General features: G+C 36.4%; 1 long non-coding RNA gene across 2 annotated transcripts in view; it reads left to right on the top strand.

Annotated features, from left to right (window-relative positions):
- LOC102491088 (uncharacterized) overlaps positions 1-16,315 on the top strand; it is a 52,480-nt gene that overhangs the window by 8,339 nt on the left and 27,826 nt on the right. For both annotated transcript variants that reach the window (XR_003551050.1, XR_335994.3), the window contains exon 3: positions 1,518-1,627. This is a non-coding gene — a long non-coding RNA (uncharacterized LOC102491088). The remainder of the gene's footprint in view (positions 1-1,517; positions 1,628-16,315) is intronic.

Genomic DNA, 16,315 nt, shown 5'->3' with positions numbered 1-16,315 from the left:
TCACCCCCCAGGGGGGATGGTCACGCCGCAATCCCTTCTCCTCCATTCTCCTCTCGGGATCTTGGGCACGCACGCACACGCGCCCAGCGTGAGTTTAAGCCACCGGGTCCAGGACACGAACCACGGTCGACTACGTGGGAGTCCAGCGACATAGCCATTACGCTAACTGCTAGTTCCCCCAGAGTGGTTTTAAAAATGAGTTTTGGCAACATCTGTGGATGTCTACCCTAATGATCATTAAATTACTATTTACTACTGTTCACCTGTCGTAGATTGAGTTATTTATGACTCTTTTGTGAAAAGCACATCTCTACCTGGTTTCGGTTTTAGAGACAAATTGAGAACAACTTGAGAAAGTTTATGATGTGGTTTCTGTCATCAGAGTTCCTGATGGTATGCACATTTTGAATCAGTTATGTTATTCCTGGGCTTAATGAAAATTCTATTCTCATTTGGAAAAGTATCCATCACTTGTTAAGATTATCGGAACTGGCTAAAAAGGGCTCAGAGTCTTAATTTGGCTGGTTATCATCACAGCATGCATTAGGTACCTGGTTCTATCACTGTAAGACCAGTTCACAAGCTGAGACAATGCTGGTGTCTCAAAAATGTGTTCTGCTGTTTTACAGAGCAGTGAATTGAGGGAGTAAAGGAGTTGAAGATGTGAAGCAGGTGAAACCTCTAGAGTCTGGGTAGCAGAGATGATACTTGCTTGCTCAACCATTTCATTTTTTTCTCCTAGGCACCAAAGTAAATCTCGTTTTCAATCCCCTCTGCTGATATGTTGCTACCATATCAGAACAGTTGGCTTACGATTTTTAATTTTTGCCTTGTAAAAGGAATTTCTACCCCAGAGTGATCCTTTCTCCTTCAGTCTCTCTCTCTCTTTACTTAATTTACTTGGTATACCCTGGAATTTTAGTCATAAAGTCATCTTTGTTTCTCCACATTGACATGCTCCATATTTTGATATATTCTCTAATTATTTCTAAAATAAGAGCATTATTTTCCTTTGGCCTCTATGTTAGAAAGCTGTTGCATCCTTTCTGCACTACGATCTCTCAGTTTTCTATTGCATCCCAGGAAAACAACACTGGGATGAAGTGAGCTAGAGTAGGTTCCTACTGGTTCCTGGTAGCTGAGTGAGTACACCTCTTCTGAACTCTATATTCAATGACATCAAGTCAGCAACCTTAAATCAACCCTAGGAAGTATTTACACTATGAAAATTGGCTATACACTACAAATTAAAACATTTATTTTCCAATGAACCAATTATTAGTTACCTATATTTTAATACTATGGATGGTAACCCAAAGACATGAAATAGCAACTGAAGGAGAAGGGAGCATAAATGTGGTGTCACAAAATGGGGGCCTGGGAGATTGAAAAGCTAGCAACTTGCTAATTCTTAAGAGACTGAGCCAGGGTTGGGTAAAGAGAGAGGGTTCTTGCTATTGTGGTGGAATTCTTGCTCTAGACCCAGTGGGTGACATTACCTTTCAATGAACCAACAGGTAGATCATCCTGAGTGGAGGGGAAAAAATCAGACTTTTAAATATGAAACCATATAACCTAGGAGAGTTGGACAGATAACAACGCCCACTCCTTGCTGTTGATGGGAAAGGTGAGTCTCCTCTCATTCCAATAGTCAACTCAATTTATATTATACTTGTTGAGGGGCAGTAAAACAAGGGGTACTTCAATCTTCACAATTTATGTATAATGTTAGATGTAAATTACTACTCAAGTAAATAACTAGAAGCTGATGTTTGCAACATCAGAAAATTGGCAAAAAGATAATCAAATGGTATTCTAAATTCTTGACATTGAGAAGCTAATATTTTTTAAAAGATTCTGTATCTTTTGATTTACTTCTAAATTATTTGCAACAGACCAATTTGTTATATAAACTCTATAATTTTGACTAAAAATGTACAACAATTATAGTCTTGTTCTTCACATTGCAAGGACAAGATTCAACTGAACAGCTAACTCTTAAATAATTAAAGAGGAAAGTAGGTCAATGCCATGTATTAAATGACTAGCTCTGAAGATAGCTATATCAGCTATTGTGATTTTAGAGATGCCTCTCAAAGATGTAAAGTTATTAAGCTACCGTCGGAGCTAGTCTTTTGCTTCATTTAAATGTATGGAATTGACCTCAAAGATTATCCTTATATTGAATTAAATATTAACTTGGTTCTGCTTCATCATTTAATACATGGCATTTATATTTCAAGATAGAAAATAACTTTTATTGATTTTAAAACTCTAATTACAATAGAACTCCCTAACAATGTGTCCTTGGAACATGGTAATTATGCAGATACTGTTATCAACTGTACTCTATATTACATTTGGACGCACTTAAAAATCATCCACTTGAAGACATGCCCCTCTTATTCACCTCTTATGAAAAAGAAGAAGCTTAAAGAGTTTCTGTATTTTCACCTCCTACTTTCAGACTTTTCTTCCCTCTACTCTGAAGAGGTTCTCATCAAGGTCACCAGTAACTTTCTTAATACCAAGTCTTATGATCAATTTTCAGTCTCCACCTTATTTGATCTCTCAACAACATTTGACACAGTTGATGATACTCTTCTCCTTGAAACCCATTCTTCACTTGGATTTCTAGATTTTCCTTCTACCTCACTGGTTCCTCCTTCTCAATTTCCTTTGCTAACCCATCTTCCCCTTCCTGACCTAAATGATATTGTCCACAGATGTCTTTGTCCCTTGTTTTAATCCATTCTCTACCCCTTGGTGATCTCAAAACTTCTGTGACTATACTATCTAGATGACAAATTCAAAATTTATATCTTCTGCCCTGATTTCTTTCCTGAATGCTAGACAATATATGAAACTGCCTGCTGGTATTTCTACTCAGATTAAAAAACCCAACTTTTAATTCCTCTCCCAAACCTGCTGTTTTCTCATTATTTCTGCTGTTATTATATAGTGACTCTTTTTACCCATTTGCTAGGCCTAAAATCCAGGAGTCATACTTAATTCTTTCCCTTTCTTTCCGCTTCTCTTCCAGTCTGTTATCAACACCTGGTCTCTTTCTTCAAAATACAGCCTCAATCTGACCACTTTCTATAGCTTCCATTGCACTGAGATAGCATTTTTTTTAAGAGAGAGATTTTTGTTATAGGGCACGTGTACTTACCAGAGAAACAGAGAGAGACAGAAAATGAGAAGTCCCCCCAGGGAATGGCCATGCCACAATCCCGTCTTCTCCATTCTCCTCTTAGGACCTTGGGCATGCACACACATGTACCCTGTGTGAGTTTTAAGCCACCAGATCCAGGACTCGAACCACAGTTGATTATGTGGAGTCCGGCTATGTAACCATTATGCCATCTGCTTGTCCTGAGACATTTTACAGTGCTGGGCACAGAGCATGGAAAAAATCCCTTTGTTTCAGACTCCTATCCAAGCCATCAGCACATCTTTTCAGCCTTATTTCAGAATATATCCTGAATCTCATTGCTTCTCACACTCATCTCATCTACCACTCTAGCCTAAGTCACTCTTAACTCCAGTCTGGAATACCATAACTTCCTAATCACCCCTTTCATACTTTCTTCCCTATAGTACAGAGTGACATTGCAAAAACACAAATCAGATTAATTGATTTCCTATTAGGAGCTCTTCTTTGTTTTCTCCTCTTGAGATCTTGGGCATGCATACACAAATGCCCAGGGTAGGTTTCAAGCCCTTGGGTCCAGGAACGGAACCACAATCGGCCATTGGGAGTCCAGCACCTTAACCACTATGTCACCCACTGGCCCCTCCAATATACTTTTAAAAACCTACTCATTATGACTTGTAAAGCTCTACATAGCCTGGGCATTGTCTGATTCTCTTGAACATTCTTCCCTAGTTCTCTCTATTTCAATCATGCCGGCCTTCTTGCTATTCTGTGAACACAGATTTTATCTTGCCTCAAATTCTGGACTTGATGTTTCCCTTGAACACAGATTTTATCTTGCCTCAAATTCTGTAGTTGATTTTTCCCATACTTGTGAAGCTGCTTCCCAATGAAATTCACATAGTTAACTTCGTCTAGTCATTTATAGCTCAAATGTTAACTTCTCAGAGAGGACCTCTGTGCCCAGACTTTCTCAGAACTCATTAATAGGTTCCATCAAAAAAGGAGGCAGCTGATTTGATAAACATTCATTTAATGGAAAGGTGGATAGTCTTACTACTATAGTTCAATGTTTGCATTCAGACATCATAGGTTTGGCCCTTAGCACAACTATCCAGCAGTAAGATGACTTCAGGCCTCGGTTTTAAAACTAGTCTTGAACAATCTAGGGAGAATTAATATCCTTAATATGTGGAACCTTCCATTCCATGACCATAGTCTCTCCATTCATTTAGGTCTTCATAGGTTTCTTTCTCAGCTTTTACTAGTTTTCAGCATCCAGATTACATCAGTGTTTTGTTAAATTTATTTACTAGCTTTAAGAATTTTTAGATTATTTATTTACTTATATATTTTAGATTATCTAGTTCATACTGGGAGACCTTGGAGGTTTGAAGTTTTCAAAGAATTTATCCATTTCATCTAAGTTATTGAATTTATACATAGAGAGTTGTTTATAATATTCTCTTATTATTTTTTCATGATTGTGAAGTCATTAGTAGCTCCTTTTCATGTCTGATATTAGTAAATTTTGTCTTCTTTTTATTAGACTTACTAGGAATTTACTTAATTGATCTTTTTTAAAAAGTCTGCTTTGGTTTCATTGACTTTTTTCTATTGTTCTTAAATTTTATTTTTTCTACTTTATTGACTACAGCTTTGTTATTGCCTTCCTTCTGCCTTTTTACTTTTTCTCTTTCATTTCTAATTTTTTTTTTTTGAGAGGTTTTTGCTATAGGGTGCGTGCGCTCTCCAGACAGACAGAGAGAAACAGAGAGACAGAAAGCGAGAAATCACCCCCAGGGGGGATGGCCACATCGCAATCCCTTCTCCTCCGTTCTCCTCTCAGGATCTTGGGATCTTGGGCATGTACGCACACGCGCTCGGCATGAGTTTTAAGCCACTGGGTCCAGGACGCGAACTGCAGTCGACTACATGGGAGTCCAGTGACATAGCCATTATGCCAACTGCTGGTCCCACATTTCTAACTTCTTAAGATGAAACTTAGAGTGTCCATTTGAGAGCATTCTTTTCTAATGTAAACAGTTAAGGCTACAAATTTCCCTCCAAGTACTGCTTTATCTGCATTCTACCAATTTTGATATGCTTTATTTTAATTTTCATTTAGCTCAAAATATTTTCTAAGTTTCCTTGAAACCTCATTTTAGATAGATGGTGACCATATTCATTTCCAACCATTTAGAAATTTTCCTGTTATATAGCTATTCTTGATTGCTAATTTAATTCCATTATGAGCAGAGACCATACTTGGTGTTATTTGCATTCTTTAAAGTTTTCTAAGGCTTGGTTTATGAACTAAGACCTAATCTGTGTTAAATGTTCTGTTTGCACTTGTAAAGAACATTTATTTTACTGTTATTGGGGTGAGTGTTTGATGAATGTCAATTAGATCTGGTTATTGATGCTTTTGTTCAGTTCTTCCACACTCTTGCTAATTTTCTATCTACTAGTGCTATATATTCCTGAGTTACAAGTGTTGAAGTCTCCAAGTATAATGAATTTGCCTATATCTGCTTTTTTTCTGTCAGTTTTCTCTTTGTTTGAATCTTTAATGTTGGGTTCATAAACATTTCATTGTTATGTCTTCTTGGAAGATTGACTCATCCATATGTAATGTTCACCTTTATCCTGAAGAAATTTCTTTGTCCTAAAGTCTGCATGTCCCCCTGAGCTCATGTGCCAATTTGTGAATATTTTTAGATCCATAATTGGAATAAAAATAGAAATGATTATTAGAATAATAGACGCTATTGGAAATGATATTTGTAATGCAAAAATCTATTTCATTCAGGCTAAGAAAAAGTAAATTCCTTTGTCTTTTCTTCTGCCTAAGTGCTTCTGCTACTCAGATCTTTCCTGCAATCTAAAGCGAGATCCACCTTCAATGATAGCAGTGGGACTACTCATAATGACATTTAGAGAGCATGAGGCAAGAGATAAGAAGCATTTCTCTGGGACTCACATGGTGTCAGTCATGAAAGCAGATGTTTACAACACATGCTGTAGCTATAGCAGAACTACTTACTGAGTGCTATCCTTCCAGTGAAAGAGGCATACATGTGTTTAGTTTTGTGTGTGTGTGTGTGTGTGTGTGTGTGTGTGTGTGTGTATGTGTGTATGTGTGAGAGAGAGAAAGAGTGAAAGAGAGAGTGAGAGAGAGATACAGGTCTCAAGGAAAAGATCCACTGTTGCTTGGGTCTAAGACAAGTACTGTTCTCTAGTCATCTAGCAAGATGAAGCTGTTAGCTTATCTTGAAGCTATGACCAACTAGGAAACATGCTTTTTAATGTTTACTTTCACCCTGCCTCACTATCTCTTTCTCTCACTCTTGAATCTTGAAATTACATGCCTCAATAAAATATTAGCCACTAGCATTTGCCTTAGAATTTATTTTCTATGAAACCCACGCCGAATCAAGTTATTCCTCAAAGATTACTAGAAATACTTTCATGATTACATTGGTAGATTTTTTTCAGCTTTCTGGGAAGAATTTATTTGGATCCAATGACTGGAATAAATTTAAACACTTAATCTCACACTTCATTTTTTGAAAATCAAGTCAACTCTCATATTGTTGTTACCTAGTTTATACTGTCAATGTCTATGCTGGTCAGTTAACATTTACTGAAGGTTTACTATGAGTATAAATCAGCCATCATATGCTAAACATTTTGCTTATATTATCTCATTTAATTCAGGTAAAAAAATTATGAGATAGATACTACTATCTCTGTCTTATAAATGGTGGTATTTAGGTTTGGTTAGATTAAGTAATTGCTCAAAGTCTCTTGTCTAAGATCACCCAGATGATAAACAGTAGAAATGTGAATCCAACCCATCATCGGAATTTAGAATTTGCACTTCTGATCACTGTGTCATGCTACCTCTCTGGGATAGAAATTTATATCACTGCCACTAGTGCTTGGGTCACAGTAATCATTCTATCTCTATTATCATCCTTTTAGCAACCACTTGGTATCATAGATTCTTCTTCTGTCTGATCTCCACATAGCTTTAACTGATTTTGGAATAGTCACAAATTGAGGCTTATCATCATTCAGAATGACTCCTTATCCAAGATGGGAAATCAGAACAACTCCTCATCCAAGAAAGGAAACTAAATTTCCTCTCCTGACTGTAAGCCAGTCTCTTTCTATCTCCATCCCACTCACGTTCCTTTCAAATGTATGTTCCTCTCTGCCACTGGATGAACCCAAGTCATATATGAAATAATCCCCACGAAATTCACTTGTTTCACCTTCAATAATGCTCACCTTGCAAATGATCAACCATTGGATGTCCCCACCACCCTATTTCTCTGTTCATTCTGCTGAGCTTCTAAAGGTTGTATGGGGAAAAAACACAAGAGTCTCATTAACTGGGTCCTGAGTTGACCTACGATGACCAAGTAGTATATATTGTAAATTTAGAGATTAAAGAATAAATTCTGACATCAAGCAGCTCACAACTAAATCACAAACTGTAATATATTTGGTTATTGTCCCAGTTTTCTCTTAACAGCTGTGACTCAGTGTGATTTAGAAAAACTTGAGAATTGGAGACAGTTTGTTTTGTCATTACACTTGGTTTCATGTATTGAAAACTCACATTGTATCCCATAAGTATGTAAAACTACTATATGTCAATTGAAATAATAATAAAAGCTAGGGCAGCCCTCTCAGCTCTCAAGTAGAGCCCACTTCCATCTGCAGCCCCCTGCCCAGTCAGAGAAACTGAGGTGGGGTCATCCATTGGCCCCAGCTCCAGCCCCAACTTCCAACCTCATAGCCCCTCCCTGCACCCCTCCCCGCCAGCAAGGTAGGCTGTTTTTTGTCCTTTTTTACTTCTCCTTACCCCGTAGGGTAGCTCTCAGCTCTCAAGCAGAGCCCCCTTCCATCTGCAGTCCCCTGTTGAAATTGTGTGCCATGCAAGCACAGCATGCAACTTTTTCTTTTTTTCCTCTTTCATATTCTTTTTCTTCCCTCTTATATTGTCATTTTCTCTTTATCCTCTGTCCATGCAGAGGGACTATACAGGTCTATAATCATAGTTTTCAAACATCCTAGCATCATGAGGCTCCCAGGGATCCTCACTCTATACTGAGTCACCTGCAAAAAAGGAGAAACTGCTCTTCAGAAACTTGAATATAAAACTCCTTCCCCATAGGGACCATATTGCTAAACACAGCAGAAGAGAGACATTGGCACAGAAGCAATTCACAGCAAAAGGAAAGCAAACTAGTTCCCAGTGGCAGAAACATTCACCAAAAAGCTATCCAAAAGTGAATATACCACTCAATGGCTAGAAGTCACAGAAGTCTCAAGTTTGGAAAAAACAGGAAAAATGTCTCCATCAAAAGAGCACAATAACTCTCCTCCATATCTTGAAAAAACAGAAGTTACTGAAATGTCAGAGAAAGAATTCAGAACATTCATAGCAACAAAACTATGAGTTGAAACAGAAAAGAGACAATGAACTCCAGGAGCTGAGGAAGTCCTTTCATGAGTTGAAAGAAATGGACACCATAAGAAAGAATCCGTTGGAACTATTAGAGATGAATGTAATATAGGAAATAAAAAACTCTCTAGAAAGCATGCAGAAGATCAAACCTCAGATGTGGAAGACAAAACCTCTGACTTAGGAAAAATAATAAAACACCAAAAAGATAGAGAAAATAACCAAAAAAATGAGGATAATATATGAAAAACACTAGATTCCATTAAATGTCCAAACATCCAAATAATTGGTATCCCAGAAGGTGAAGAAATTAATAAGGGCATGAAAAATCTATACCAAGATCATCTCCATGGTACATCTTAGCCAGACTGGCTAAAAGCACAGGTAAAGACAAGATACTAAAACTGGCAAGAGATAAACATCAAGTGACTTACAAAGGTCATCCCATCAGGCTAACACAGGACCTTTCAATAGAAACAATGTAAGCAAGGAAAGATGGGAAGACATATTGAAAATGTTAAAAGAGAAACAATTTCAACCAAGATTATTATAGTCAGCATGATTATCCTTCATCTGGGAAAAAAAGGATTAAAATCTTCTCAGACAAACAAAATCTGAAAGAATTTGCCAGCACTAGACCAGCTATTCAAGAAAGTCTGAAGAGAGTCAGAAAAGTATGATCAGCCAAAAATAAGAGAATAAAAGACAACCAAGACAATGGCCAACTTAAAGATAGGGACCAGTCCAGAAATGTTGATAATAAAATTGAATGTTAATGGATTACATTTTCCAATCAAGAGACACAGACTGGCTTTTACAGATTCAAAGGCATATAAACTATATCCAGCATCTTCTCCAACCATGATGGAATTGAATTAAATTTGATATGAATTTCAGAAAAAATCCTGAAAGCTACACAAATACATGGAAACTAAATAATCTACTCCTGAATAACTTTACAACTACTGAATAAATAAAGGCTGAAATAAAAAGATTCATGGTCAATGATAATGAGTACACAAGTTTCCATAATCTTTGGGACACTGAAAAGGCAGTCATAAGAGGAAAGTTTATAGCAATTAGTGCACATAAGAAGAAGATGGAAAGAAAGTAAATGGACAACCTAACATCATGCCTCAGAGAATGGGAAAAGTAACAACAACAAAAATAAAAAAAACTCCAGGAGAAAAGAAATAATAAAGATTCGAGAAGAAATAAAGAAAGTAGAAAATAAACAAACTGCACAGAAAATAAATTAAAGTAAAAGCTGGTTCTTTGAAAAGGTAAACAAAATCAACACACCACTAGCTAGACTAATTAAGAAGAGAGAAAGGAACCAGGTAAAACAAAATTGCAATGAAGCAGGCAATATAACAACAGACATAACAGAAATGCAAAACATCATTAAAGGATACTATGAACAACTATACACCAACAAACAAGAAAACCTGGATGAAATGGACAAATTCCTGGACAAGATTGAGTCAAGAGGACATAGAATGTCTGAATAGGTCCATAACAATCCATGAGACTGAATCAGTAATAAATACCCTCCCAACAAAGAAAAGCTCTTGTCCTGATGGTTTCACCTCTGAATTCTACAAATCTTTTAAAGAAAAGTTAACTCCCATTCTACCCAAGTTATTTCTAAAGATCCAAAAGAATGGAACTCCTCCAAATTCATTCTATGAAGCTCCCACTGCCCTTATCCTTAAAACAGACAAGGACATGACAAGGAAGGAAGACTATAGACCAATATCTCTGATGAATATAGATGCAAAAATTCTCAACAAGATTCTAGGAAATCTTATCCAACAACATATAAAAAAGATGATACATCATGACCAGGTAGGCTTTACTCCAGGGATGGTTCAACATACACAAAACCATAAATGTAATACACCATATTAAAAGAAAGAAAGATAAAATCCAAATGATCATATAAATTGATGCAATAAAAAGCATTTTATAAGATACAACATCCCTTCATGATCAAGACTCTCAGCAATATAGGCATAGAAATGTCATTCCTCAACACAATAAAAGCTATCTATGAAAAACCTGTAGTTAACTTCATCCTGAATGGGGAAAAGCTGAAAACTTTTCTGCTAAGAACTAGTACAAGAAAAGTATGCCCACTTTTTCCACTCCTTTTCAATATAGTACTGGAAGTTCTTGCCAATGCAGTCAGAAAAGAGAATAAAATAAAAGGCATTTGAATAGGAAAAGAAGAGGTGAAATGATCTCTATTTGCACATGACATGATCGTATATATAGAAGACCCAATGGTATCCACAGAAAAATTCCTGGAATAAATTATTAAAATTGCAGAATACAAAATCAACATACAAAAATCTTCAGCTTTTCTATACACAAACAGCAGGCAGACTGAGATAGAACTGAAGAAAGTAATTCCATTTACCATAGCCACCAGAAGTATAAGATACCTAGGAGTAAATCTAACCAAAGAAGTTAAAGACCTCCACAAGTAAAACTATGAGAAGTTAAAAAAAAGAAATAAAAAATGACACAAAAAAGTGGAAGGACATCCCATGTTCCTGGATTGGAAGAATTAATATAATCAAAATGTCAATTCTACCCAAATTAATCTACATATTTAATGAAATCCCAATCAAAGCACCAGAAACATTCTTCACAAATCAAGACCCTGGTTTTTGACAGAAAGTGGATGAATATGGAAAGTTTACTGCTGAGTAAAGCAAGTCAGGTTATGAAGGAGAGACTTTGTATGTCTCCACTTAATATATACCAACTGTCCACATTCTATGGCCAAAACCGAATGACAAAAGGATATAGAAACATAGAAGTACTTATAGATACCAGATACAGTGTGCAAAGAGAGTGGGTGAAGGAGGAGAGGCTGAGAAAAGACATTAAGAAGAAAAATAGTGAGGCAAGGCATTTGTGGGACAAAGAAATGGGTTATTTGTTGATAATAATGTGTATAGTATCTCCAACCGGACAGGTAAGAAATGTATTCATATTGAAATATGCACTTTACAAGGTAAGTGACATACGATTGAATGTATAAAATAAATTAAAATTAAATTAAATTTAAAAATATGTTTGTATCAGTAATAAGAGTAATAACTTCTGGGGATCTAATGCTCAACATGGCAACTATGGTTAATGATACTGTTTGTATACTTGTAATTTTGTTAAGAGATGGTAGCTTAACTGTTCTCACCAGAAAACAAAACAAATAAATGGTAACTAGGTGAGGTGATATATTAACTAACTGATTAGTCATTTCACAATATATATGAATATCAAACCATCACCTTGTATTCCCAAAGCTTATATGAGTTTGTCTTTCAATTATACCTTAATAAAGCTGAAAAGTAATAGAAAATGATAACAGTTTAAAAAGAAATAATAATAAAAAGTGTTCCCACTTACATATAAATTCGGGAAGAGACTCTAGATCTCTTCACCATGGATTATGCCAGCACCATTTTTTAAATCAATATCTTGAAAAATAACTTCTTTGCCAATTCAAATGTTCATCTTCTACTACTCCAGGCATGGTACCCAAATGTTAACTGCACCAGGACAGGAAATGGAGAAAAAACTAGACTTAGGGAATAATTTAAAAAAATAAGTGTGTAAAAGAGAGACAAGAATTGTTCAGAGAGGAAGAACATTACATAGGAGAATACAGAAGCCTGGATTCAAACTATTTCGTAAGGACAACATATAAAATGGATTTAAACAAGGAGAGAATTGGAAATCTTTTTCTCAAGCTGATTCAGTAGAGTGGTAGAGGTGGCAATGGCTTGGAAATTATTACGTTGAATTTGAGATGTTTAAGACACATGCAGAGATTTGTGTGGGATTTAAAGATCTTGAAATCAACAACATGCAAGAATTAACTGATGAAGAATATTTGAAGTTTAGAAGAGTGTCAAGTCTGGTATAGTAGTCAAAATGATGCTTAAGGAAAGAGTTCAGGGAGTTAAACCTGTAAAGGAGACTGAAAGAGAGTGGCTAGGGAGACAGGAGTGAATAATGTCATTCCACATGGTGGATAAGAAGTTTCAAAGAAAGAAAAGTGAGATGTAGTAGGGAGGACTAGGCAGACAATTAGCAAAACATTGATTTTAGCAACTAGAAGGTTATTTGTGTCCTATGTAGTAGAAGTTTTAAGAAAGAATTGCCATATATTAGGACTATAAGTTTGGGGAAAGTGACTTAATTGGGTATATACTACTTTTCTACTGTTTTTTGTTTGTTTGTTTGTTTTTCAGAGAAGGGGAGGAGAAAGGGTAATATAAAGAATCTTCAAACAGTTCATGGAAAATTATATTATGAAAAAAACTACACGTGGGTTTCAAATTTTCTTTGTACCAAATACATTAATACCTTAATTTCAATTTTCAAAAACTTTTGAAGTTCCCTTATATTGCATGGAGGAAAATAAAGGGCCAAGAAAAATCTTGTTTAGCTGTGACTTTTACCGGTTTTGATTTAAAGATGATAGATACAAATAGTCTTTAGAGATGTAAGTAATTGAAGGAGAAGTGAAATTAACGAACTATGATCACTGAAGAAGAAGGAAAGTCAAGGACTTGGAATAGATTAGGAAAGGGGATAAACATCTGAAATGTCAAAATAGGGCAGAGTTAAAGTTGATACAGATGAAAGAGTGGATATGTTTATTGAGGAAGAAGCATGAAGTTGTGAGGGTATATTTAGGGGTCAATATCTTCTGTGGCAGTGAAGGAACAGACTGGCAGAGATGACCCATCTTGTCGACTCACTTTAATTTCTTGATAGTAAGGGTTCCACAATTTTAATTTCCAAAAATATAAACTAAGGCTTCACTCAGCTCTTCCAGAAAATGGAAACATGATGGGTTCTTATTGAATGGTAGAGAGACACATACTCATGAAAAACAAACCTTACTCTGTTTGTAAATTTTGGAGAAATCTCAGCTGCACTAGATTTAATTACTGTCCGTTGGCTAGGGATCAGGCCAAGGACTGTGATGAAGACATTCAGGCTGGCAGGCTATTGGCATCAGAGATACCTGCCAGCGAGGTTTTAACACTGGGATTAAAGTTTAGGTATTGGTCAAGGCTAGAGAAAGCTGGCAAAAATAGAAGGTTTGGGCACTGAGAGTTATCAAGGTCAGAGGATGCAGTTACCACAGTGATTAAACAAGAAAGATAATTGTTTTCAGAAAAAAGAGAAAAATCCAGTTTTCAAGGCAAAGCCAGAATCAGAACTGGTGACACTGTTAAGTATTAAAGTAGAATGTATTGAAAACCTTATGAATACAACCCAAATGGTTCTACGCACATTGGAATCAGTTGAAGAGCTTTAAAAACCACTGAATCCTGAATATCATCCCTGGAGAGTCTGATTTCATTGGCATGGAGACTGTTACACGTCCCCTCTGGTGATTCTAAATGGTAGTCAACATTGAGAACTACAATTTAAACTATTGGGTTGTCAGAAAAGTCATGATGCGTTTTTGCAACAGATGACGCTAGTTCATTTTTGGAACCACTGGAATCATTCGCATCGATGTTATTGCTATGTCATTTGACAGCTGACAGTTCTAGCTTCATTCTAAAAAAAAAAAAATTAAGGAATTTTGTTGAATTTTAGAGATTTTACAAGTTGAAGATGGAAGACCAAACCATGCGCTTTCACTATATTTTACTGTCTTACTTCCATAAAGGTAAGAATACATGTAAGCTTTCATGTATTCTTAAACGGTGTAAAGTTTATAGTGACAATGTTCTACAAAAACGTCAGTGCTAATGATGCCTCATGAAATTCTGTGCTGGTGATTTTGATCTCAAGGATGCTCCTTGGTGAAGGGAGGCCCACTGAGGTTGATGATGACTAAATAAAGACATTGAGCTTTTCAAACCCACATTACATGACATGAGAGATTGCCGAAACCTTGAACATTTATCACGCAAGCATTCATGATCGTCTGAAGAAGCTGGGATTTGTAAGCAAGCTTGATATGTGGGTTCCTCTTTAACTCAAAGAAGTTCATTTGACAGTGCATATACATATCTGCAGTATGCTCATTTTGAAGTGAATGATAACTGGTTACATTGCTTACAGCAATGTGGTGCACAGTCTTCATCCCAACATGATGATTTGCCTCAAATGACACTGAAAGCAGACATTCATCAGAGGAAGGTTATGCTCTCAGTATGGTGGGATTTTAAAGGTGTTGTTTTTTGAGCTCCTACCAAGGAACCAAACGATCAATTCAAGTGTGTTCTGTTGGCAATTAGACAGTTTGAATGAAACCATCATCCAGAAATGTCCAGAGCTCGTTGATTGTAAAGGACGAGACCACACACAATTTTGATCATCCATCCAAAATTACTGGAGCTTGAATGGAATGCATTTTCACACCCATCATACTCACTGCTTTGTGCCATCAGACATCCACCTGTTTCACTCTCTTCAAAACTCCTTATGTGGTATAATGTTCAATTCCAATCAGGCTGTAAGTCAACACCATGTTTAGTTTTTCACTGATAAAGGTCCTTTTTTTAAAAGAATTATTTTATTTATTCATTAATTTTATTTTAATTTGACCAGAGACAGACAAGAGAGAGAGAGAAGGAAAGTGAGAAAGCAAACCACCAGGCCTAGGACCTGAACTGTGGTCAGCCATGTGGGAGTGTCCAGTGCCTTAACCACCATACCACCTTCTCATCCTGGTGGGTCCTTATAGGAATGAGGAGTTATGAAGCTCACTGAAAGATGGAAAAACGTTATCAAACAAAACAAGCATTGATTGAGCCTTGTTCTTTATATAAATAAATGACCTTTGAAAATCATAGAAAAACTACGTCATGACTTTTCCAACATTCCAGTAGATTCTGTCCCAGAGGCTCAAATGAAATTGAATCAAATCAAAGAGGTCTTAATGTCCCTATACTTATGGGTTCACAGGGTAAAATCTAATTTCATCATTTCTCTGCACTCCAAGCTGCATATTGTCTGACTTTCTATGAATCACCAAATAGCTTAGGTTCCAAAACAAACAAACAAACAAACAAACAAAAAACAAGTTATCTATTTCTGATAGAATGTTTCTAACTTCCTATTAGCTCTCAACTCCCTTTTACCCTAATGATACCACAAATTATCATTTGATGTGTTTTGTTTAAACCATTTCCAGAATATGAGGGGACTTCAAAAGTTTGTGGAAAATAGAATTGAAGTATTAATTTATTTTGGTGCAAAAAAGAGGAATACGTGGATATTTCTTTCATAATATTCATTTTCCATGGTTTTGAAGATCTAGTTGTATTTCTTCTGTCTTTTCCCACTATGATCTTACTATATTCACATCACAAGTAATTCATGATCCTACTATATTCACATCACAAGTAATTCAAAAGTTAAATACCTATTACATTAATTACATGAATAGTTCCACATCTGGTCACCTTGATTTCCAATATTTATCCTCCAACATCCAGATATATTAGGTAGATATATTAAGATAATATCTGGGAACCAGCAGTTAGCGTAATGGCTATGGCACTGGACTCCCACGTAGTCGACCGCGGTTCACGTCCCGGACCCGGTGGCTTAGAACTCACGCTGGGCGCGTGTGTGCCCAAGATCCCAAGAGGAGAATGGAGGAGAAGGGATTGCGGCGTGACCATCCCCCC

This window comes from Tupaia chinensis, unplaced genomic scaffold (genome assembly GCF_000334495.1).
Source record: "Tupaia chinensis unplaced genomic scaffold, TupChi_1.0 Scaffold000600_1, whole genome shotgun sequence".
NCBI lineage: Eukaryota > Metazoa > Chordata > Mammalia > Scandentia > Tupaiidae > Tupaia > Tupaia belangeri.
Note: the sequence above shows the minus strand (reverse complement) of the source record. Positions and strands in the feature narration are given on the sequence as shown.